Source organism: Clavelina lepadiformis, chromosome 3, assembly GCF_947623445.1.
Source record: "Clavelina lepadiformis chromosome 3, kaClaLepa1.1, whole genome shotgun sequence".
NCBI lineage: Eukaryota > Metazoa > Chordata > Ascidiacea > Aplousobranchia > Clavelinidae > Clavelina > Clavelina lepadiformis.
The window spans coordinates 14,900,579-14,910,028 of NC_135242.1; the positions used below are offsets into that span (position 1 = coordinate 14,900,579).

At 36.6% G+C, this 9,450-nt stretch overlaps 2 long non-coding RNA genes across 2 annotated transcripts; both read right to left on the minus strand.

The window, feature by feature from the left end:
- Positions 1–544: 544 nt before the first annotated feature.
- Positions 545–2,670, minus strand: LOC143450209 (uncharacterized). Its single transcript, XR_013114662.1, has 2 exons — positions 2,075–2,670; positions 545–1,846 (listed from the first exon to the last, which is right to left on the minus strand). It is a non-coding gene; the product is annotated as an uncharacterized LOC143450209 (long non-coding RNA).
- A 1,455-nt stretch (positions 2,671–4,125) lies between these two features.
- LOC143449449 (uncharacterized) lies at positions 4,126–6,372 on the minus strand. Its single transcript, XR_013114569.1, has 3 exons — positions 5,604–6,372; positions 4,894–5,102; positions 4,126–4,673 (listed from the first exon to the last, which is right to left on the minus strand). It is a non-coding gene; the product is annotated as an uncharacterized LOC143449449 (long non-coding RNA).
- Between the last annotated feature and the right edge of the window lie 3,078 nt (positions 6,373–9,450).

The following is a 9,450-nucleotide window of genomic DNA, read 5'->3' on the forward strand; positions in this document are numbered from 1 at the left end:
TTCCGCTGTTGGCCCACTTGACCCTTTCAATGCAAATTGATGGCGTCTAGTATTGTATATGTTTGAAATTATAGTCATACTTCCTGTTGAAATGTGTGTACAGTATTCATAAATTGTTTTTATTTTTCAAGTTCATGTTCCTTTCTCATTCCAATTAAAAAAGTTTCCGGCTCAGACTGTTGTAAAACAATTTAATTTGTCAGTTAAACGAAAATTTGCTTAATCAATCCACAGATAAAAATTTGTGATAATACTCACATTTATTTAACTTGTTGCTAATTCTGACATATTTTACATTAGTTTAGTTATTGAACCTATTTCACTTGCCTTCAATGTGTAATGACCACTGTTTCATGTTTATAAACATAGCTTGCCAAACTGAGTTTTTGCTGTAATTAGTATTTTTTTGTGTGTTTAGCAGTATTTATGTTGCATGCTTGTTGTGGTACAGAAGATATATTTCTGTGAGATTTTCAGTATTCTTTTCAAGTGTAATGTTTCTGTGAGCTACAGTTGTATTTCTTCAAGTGTGTCTGCTAAAATGTCGATACATAGTTTTTCAGTGTAATAGAATCGTGCTTAATGATGAATGCAATACAAAAGTAATACAAAACACGACATTTATGTTGATATGAAATGTTGATAGACTTAAAATGTTAGGCAATGAACTTTACATTACTTGCTCACACAGAAATAAATAGTTCCGTTTATCGGTCTCTGGCTACATTCATAAACATTTTATACAAATCTAATGCTTCAGTGCAACAAGATGGCACTCCTTGTCCAAGTTCAGATGTAGCATAATCAAAATATTCTTGATAGTCTTCAGTTTCAGTTGGTTGTGATATTTCAGCCAATACCAAACTAATGTTGTGTGGTGCAACGTTTTTTAATAAGCCAGAAATTCCTCCATATCTTCCTGGCATGGAATATAGTAAATCTGGCCGTCCTGCAATTACATTATGTCGAGATTTTCTTATTCGGTGAGTATTCCAGTGGTCCTTGAAAAAATCTAAGACATTTTGAATTAAACATGAAAAGCAATACCACAAGCATTCTTTGCTGAGTGTTTGGGAGAAATCCACAATACCTCGAAACTCAAGGTCACTAAAAAATGCGCCACCAACAGGCACGAAACCTGGAGAATATTGATCACCAGCTTTCTATCCGCTGATTTCGGGGTGATGGTACATAACGATGCGAGTTAATGTTATCTCGAAAAAAGCGCTGCGCTGCTGCCAACAATCCATTTTCTGTACCCAAATCTGATACTACTTCAATTGGACAGCCTAGGAAGTGAGTGACAGCTTTAATATACATATTAGCGACAACATGTGGACATTTGTTTGATCGTGTAACATTAAGCCACAGCACTTTTCGACTAAATCCATCAATTGCACCATGTATAGAAAATCCGAATGGTTTGAGCTTGTCGTAACCATCTGTGTGCCATGCATAATTTGGGCCAGGGTTGTGATACTCTCTTCGCCTTAAACGGTGAGCTCTTCGAGCCTCACACCCTTTCGGATCAATGTACATCAGCTACATACAACCTTGGTACTCTTAAAACCTTCCATTTGTAATGTTTGCCAAACTGACCGATATCCACCAAAAGAAGAGGGTCCATCTAACAACTCCTCGATACGTTTTTCTGCCTGAAATGAAACGGTGATGTATTTTTTCCAGCCACATTTTCTTCGCAGTCCAATTTTGTGCAATCGTCTCTTTAAAGTTCTCATACTGATTGCGTAGTTATGACGACTGTGTAGCAATTGTAAAATTTCTCCATACTCATATCCTGAATGGAAATATTCAGATATTATTTGATCTTGATCCAAAGTAGTAGCTGCAAAACATAAAAACAACAGGTGCACTTTTGAGACATGACTTGGCACGTTGTATCATATATTTTTTACTAAATAATAATTAGTTATTAATAATAATACACAGACACATAGTCGATTTAGGTAAAACATTTCTTGTTGGTGTGAAAAAGAAAACAAAAAATATGTTAGTCTACAGCCAAATTTTCATTAAAATATTTATATCTTCACTTAAAAGGTACGCTACTCACCGTGACCACAGTGTGAACATATCATAAAAATGTCAGGTATTTCATTATGTCACTCAACACAATTCATTGCAATGAAGATCAGCTTTCACACTAAGAAGGTACACTTCATTTTATAAAACAAATTTCTGAAAAAGTTAGTTAAAATTTATGCTGTTATAAACAGCTTTGGCCTGTCCTATAGTAAACAAGAAAAAAATATTGTAATGTTTTCGTGACAAAAAAACAACATAGCCTATAGCCCTATACCTTACATTCGGTAGGCCTAACCTATACAGCCAAGCCCTAGAAAGTTTGTTTGCATACTGAACTTGCAAAAGACCTTACAATGTAGCCTAGACCTAAGCTTGTTAAGGCTTGCAAAAGCTTATTATCTCTCACTATTTGTGGCTGTGACCGGTAACCTTATTCCTTTCCCGAACACCTCATCAACTAGCCTAGGCCTACCATACGGTAAGCATACATTTTCAAATGTTGCATGAGAATTGAAATTATCGTGGTCGGGAATTTTTATTTGTGGCGGTAGTGGAAGTTTCACAGCGCAATATATTTTCACACCACAATATATTTTCACAGCTCAATATAATTTCAACGCACAAAATTTTTCACAGCACAATATATTTTCACAGCTCAATATATTTTCAACGCACAAAATTTTTCACAGCACAAAATATTTTGCTGAGACAAAATATATATGTTGTGGTGATCATAAATATTTTGCGCTAACGTGAAATATTTTTGTGGTGATCATAAATATTTTGCGGAACCCAAATTATAATTGTTGTGGCACTTACAAGCCACCGTACGCTTTACTCTAGTTCCGCTAGTTATGTTGTCCATTTTTAAAACGGCATGTATAACTTTTCAAAAGAAAGGCAAAGCAAAAATAATTTGGCCTTAAAATCCAATTTTATTACCTGGCAAAAATCCAATTTTATCACTTAATTATTACAAAGATGGTTGTTTTTTATTATCTTTTATGCGTTGGTTGTTTTTTTATCTTTGTGCTCAAATGTTTTCACCCCATTCGTCTACTTTCCGCCCATTAAAATGGTCCAGAATACGGGAATTTTTTCCCATTCCAATGGTTGAAAGTATGCCTTTCTTACCCTAGGGCCTAGAGTAAGCTATATGCCTTTGGAATGGGGAGAATTTTACTTCAGCACAAGTATTTTTTGTGAACCTCATTCGTCTATTTTTCTGCCCATTAAAATGGACCTGCTTTCAGCAATGGGGTTTCCCACAAACCATGTTTCTGCCGAAGTAAACATCTCCCCATTTCAAATGCATATATCTTACTCTAGGGTAAGAAAGGCATATTTCCTGCCATTCGAATGGGAAAATATTACCGCATTTTCACCCATTTCAATGGGCGGAAAGCAGACGAATCGGGTGACGTTTTGGGTATAGTGAAAGAATTAAAATCAAGGAACCGTTTTTGTAAAATCTTTATTAAAGGCAACTTGCCGAACTTCAACCAAATTTTATGTCCTTATTTTATGTCATCATTTACCTTTAAGGCAAAGTAGTTTCTATATTGCTGACTTTACTTTGCTTCTAATTTTCCGAAAACTCTATTAATCGACACATTGCAGACTTGAAGAGCTGGCTTATTTTAACTTATGAGGAAATACAAGAACTGGCACCAAAATGTTTTTCCAAACGGTTGAAAATGTTTTCGTACCGGACGAATCACCGTTCGTTGCTATTCAGTCAGATCAATGCACCGTGGCATGAAATAACTCATGATGGAAAATGGGTGTATTCCACCTGAACTTGACAGGTTGACCCACTTCACTGCAATAAGTACTTGTTGTAATGTTTATTGCGGGTGATGATATATGAATTTCATGAGGTCGTTATCTGCTTTTCTCACCCACAGATTTAATTGTTCACCTTGACGGCTTATTGTCTGATGACTAGCTTCAATTAGCAGTGATCAATATTATAATGACTAGTTTTCCACTGTTATATCACAGGACCAAATTCCTTGTTACCTTGTGAAGGTGACAATAAAGTTGTCTATCTTAACACTGAACTTGTTCAAATAGAATTCAACAATAGTTACATAGGAATGACAACTGTATATATTGAAGTTTCTTTGAACAATTACATTTAGACAAAACATTAGCACAGCAACAGCATAAAGACGTACAAGTTATAGTGTTGATCTTAGTAGAATGAATGCATTGAACAGCTGTGCATAAGTCAAGCAAGATATGCATGCGCGATATTTATGTCACGACTTAAAACGGAAAACAGAAAGTTATCGGTACGCAATGTTATCTATCATTGACGTCATGTTTCGTAAAGCAGACATCTGAAAATAAGAATTCTATGTTTTATTCGATTTGTATACTATAATATCCCTTTATTATCACAAACTAGAACTTTGTTGACCTGGTCTGATAACCAGTAATTTAGGTGAGGAGACCATTGTGGAAATGGTGAATCGGGTCGCGTGAGATCAACAAAGGTAACTGAGGGCGATGCGACAGCCGGAGTATCAGAAGTAGTATTTTCAATTTGAAAGTGAGTAGAAGATTCAGGAATCACCGACATGCTAAAATTGTGTTGGCAGTAACAGTAGTGACGACCAAACCTGTTGAGAAATTAAAGGGGCTAAAGGTGGTTTAAGCAAACTGCATCTCCCAGGAAGATGAGTTGAAACAGTGAAAATCATAAACATTAATAATTATGCTCATTATTATGAACAAGCAAAAAACGGGAGGAGTAAAAACGACATAAACACAAAGACAAAGCTTAGAAGCAAAGGGAAAGGAAATAAGCATGCAACTATACAAAGTAAGAAAGAAATTTACCTTATGACAAAAAGAATTCGCTTGTGCACTACTCGTGTGAAGTATTACACAACGAACATATCTGTCATAAAGTCCGCATATGTTGGCGGTTATTGTTAGAATGTGAGCGAGGACGATTGATGGTTGATAACTTGTTTTACTTCTGCTTCGATGGATGAGTTTTCATTTCTCAAATTTGCGTGACTATGCTGTTAGTTGCTTGATTCTGTCTGTACAAATTACTAAATTATAAAGTTCCCATTTTATTTATTATAACACAAAGGTTTTCACCTTCGGGCAAAGCTTACTGAATGTTACATAGCGCTGTAGTAACTAGTGAAATCGATCACGTAAAAAGGAAAGATTGAAAACATTACATCAGTATTTATATGCGACACACCAGTTCAAGCGAGGAAATTATCTGACGTCATTAAGGAAAACTCAAGTTTGGTAAACAATTGAATTACAGGATTCTAAATTAAATTCCAAACATCTCAAAACAACTCGTGAGTCGTGACGTAATCGTCACATAGCCTTCCTACCCAGAGTAAAGCTTGCCTGAAATGAAATTGAAGGCAACCTTTACTCGACAAAATTATGTCTGTGGTTATAATATTCATCACAGTTGTTAAAACAAGAATTTGGTACAGTACAATGACAGAGCTCGGTAAATATAACAAATATCGATACACCATTTCACTTGAAATACAAAACATGAGACATAAGCTTACAGAAGTGTCGCATTTCCCTTGCGTGTCGAAGGTAAAAAAATGAGCGATCACGTCTGCGTGTGTCGTTCCGCGGCTGTAGCAAGCCTTGTTTGCGGTAGAGAGATGCAGTTTGTTGCGATGTCCAGTGGACTTTGTTTCTTGATGCGTAAAAAATATATACAATAGTTTGCTCATGCTCTTGGAGATGTATAACACGTTGGTAAGGCGATCAAAACTTCATCACATCAACCAGGTATCAATGCCATTAGTTCTGTTGTTTCCGAATTAATCTGGTTGCTTATATTGTAGAGATGGAATGTCTTGAAAACTTCCTCGTTGACTAGCGTTCGTAGTTGGCTGATCTTGCTGTTGCAACTTGTTCATCAAAACTTCATAAATAGCTGGTAACAGTCTTTCTCGCTCAATGTGCAACTAACTCAGCAATTTCGAACTTACTCAGGCACCAATTTATGACAAAAAGAAGCGAGGATGGTTGAATTGATAGATAGTTTTTCTTCTCACTCGATGAGATGGTTGTCATTTCTTGAACGGTTTGATAATGCTGTTTGCTTCTTAAATTCTGTCTATATATATTGCTAAATTATAAAGTCTCATTTTGTTTATTATAGGACACGAAGGCTTTCGCCTTCGGGCGAAGCTTTCTGTTTGTTACATAGCGCTGTAGTAACCAGTGAAATCGATCACACGAAAAGGAAAGATTGAAAACATTACATCAGTATTTATATGCGACACACCAGTTCAAGCGAGGAAATTATCTGACGTCATTAAGGAAAACGCAAGTTTGGTAAACAATTGAATTACAGGATTCTAAATTAAATTCCAAACATCTCAAAACAACTCGTGAGTCGTGACGTAATCGTCACAACCTAAAATGAAGAATAAAAACAAATTGATACAAATAATGGAACTTAAATTGTGTGAGTTTCTGTGAAATCATCACGATAAGATGAAACTGGTAGTGTGTCATCGTCCAGAAGGTCTTCTTCTGGACCTTCTGAACTTACCTAAGGTAAGTTGTGTTGATGAACCTGCACATGCTTGTGCAATAAAGTATAGTTGTGATAAAGTAGGCCTACTCTCGGTACGATACTGTCTGTCTGCAATGAGTTGGACGTATTGACTGTGGCCGTTTTGATCGCAATAGTTGATGAGAGGACGTTGGTTAAATGCGTTTTTTTGTACGCACATAACAGTAAGACCGTACCCTTGATAGAATGGCATTCTGCTCTGGACGAAATATCCAAGGCTGGAACCCATGCTTTGATGTCCATGAGTGGTAGTGAGTATCTCAGTAGAGAACGTCTTCCCAACTGCTTTGTAGAGTGTGCCGATCAGCTTCGTGAACTGGCAATATAAAAACTTGTTCTCTTCTATAAAAGTAGTAGAATTTCGGAAGTAAGATCGTCCTGTTGCGTATCAAAGGTTGTGGTTGCAAACAGTCCTGCAGTTTGGTGCTGATTGTTAGGTCAGTTAGGTCTTATGAACCGTACTGTACAACTTATATACCATCCCGTCTTATGTACCGTACAACTTCACTGCTTCAGTAAGTTATCAACAAAAAGTAGCTTAGGTATGAATAAGAGGAAGACTAGCCTATAGGATAGGCTTATACGTTATGTAGATAGGCAGGCTAGGGTGCCATACAAAGTATCGTCTACTACTCTACTCGGTACCGAGGGATTGGGCTAGTGCACTGTTTTCCGTCAATTCCAATGTAAGCCTACATTAAAAACTTCTTTTTGGTCTTAATTATTTTAGATATCCGTATCCAGTTAGCTTTGCATGAAGGATGAATCAAAATTTTTTCCTGAGTGCTTCCTATATTGCGCTGTAAGTTTCTAGCGCAATATTTTCTGTGGTAGATTTACTTACTCCGAAACTGAATGAGAGTGATGAAAACGAATCTCCTGTTGCCAGATATCTATCAGATAAGAAATATACATTAAGCTAAGCGTGCATGTAGGTTAATTAATGTAAAACAATATACAGGCTTGTAGTCGTTGGAAATAAATATTTTGTTTTTTCATATCCACAGTTTTCATGCATACCGTGATGTAACTTATACCGTCATGCATACCGTGATGATGCAACACGCATTGCAATCGGAAATATGCTACTGAGACATTGTGGTAATTAGTCAACGATAAATTTATTTGGGTTTCATTAATCCAGAAACTTTACGTTTCATGAAAAATGAAATTATTTCACTTCATGTATTGTTTTTAGATGAAGAGAACCTTGACCAATTTTTTGTGCATTGTTTTAAAACTACATCACGAAGCACTGCATGGTTAAATAGTTTTCGCCTGAAGTTGTTCAATGTCAGAAAATTATGGCTTCTGTTACAGTAATATCATACAGTTATGCTCATTTTTCTTTCAGTATGCATGTGATCAATGCTGCCGATGGATTCATGAATCCTGCTCGGCCGCTGAACCTGGAGAAAACCAACAGTTTCTTTGCAAACATTGCACAAATGAATTGATATAATAAAAAGTTTTCTCGTTCTTAACTTGTTTGTGGTACAAATATAAGTAAGGCAAGCATTCACTTTAAATGATTTATTAAATTGAAGCATATCAGCGGAAACGAAGGTGTGGAAGGAAGTATTTTTAAATAATCTTTTTACTACAAAGACATATTTCTGTAAATGCGTTTACCAGATGCCACAATTTATCTTTCTTTAACTCATGCATTTAGGAGACTTCCAAATTTAACGTGGATCATGTGAAAGATTTCACAATCCTAGGAGAAACATGAAATGGTCTGCAATATAAATCCGAACATGCAGCAAAGTATGGTCAAACCACTCCATTTTTATGTCCTTCAATTGCTTTCTAGACAAATCGCTATTTATAGCACAACTAAGACAATGGTGTAAGTAACATGTGAGGAGACAAAAGTAATTAGTAGGCTAGTAGGCCTTTTATCGAAAACGCCAAAAGTAAGTAGTTTAACAATAACTTTATCAAGTTGTGGGGTTCAATTTCTGTAAAATATGGTAATGTATGATAATTTACTGCAAAATGCAAACTTAGTGATCCAGGATTTAATTAAAAAACATGATCTATTCAATTTCAAACCAGGCTTTTAGGCATGACTTCTTTATTGTCGACCAAACCTTTAGTAAAAATCAGCGTCACCTTTCCGGTCTCGACCCAGGCTTAAATCTACATAAGCCATGATTTCTGTAAGGTCGACCCAGGCTTCATTTTATCCGAGCCATGTCCTTTCTAATGTCGATCCAAGCTTCCTTTTATACGAACAATGACCTCACAAAAAATCGACCCAGGCTTCAATATACAGAACCCATGACCTCTGTATTCTCGAACCAGGCTTCATTTTGTATGAGCCGTGGCCTTTGTAATATCGACTCAGGATTCATTTTATACGAACCGTGGCCTTTCTAATCTCGACCTAGGCTTCAATCTACAAAAACCATGACCTCTGTATTCTCGATCCAGGCTTCATTTTGTTTGAGACGTGGCCTTTGTAATATCGACTCAGGCTTCATTTTATGCGAACCGTGGCCTTTGTAATAATGACCAGGGCTTCAATCTATAGAAATGATGACTTCAATCCTGCCTTCTGAATTTGAAACCTGGCTGCCTGAGAGCCTGGCTTGCAGGTCATAAATGGATGACTTCCCCGCGTCAGATTGGATCTAGGCTACCATATCAGTGTCCAGTACCGTACCACCATAACATCAAGGCCTGTAGAAGTCCGGAAAGTATGGAGCATAAACAAAAAACTGGGGCTTCAGTGTACGCCAAAATATTTAGGAGTTATGTCTTTGTACACACTGACGCACGAGTTCTCGTCGATAACTGCTGTACTTCCCAGTCAG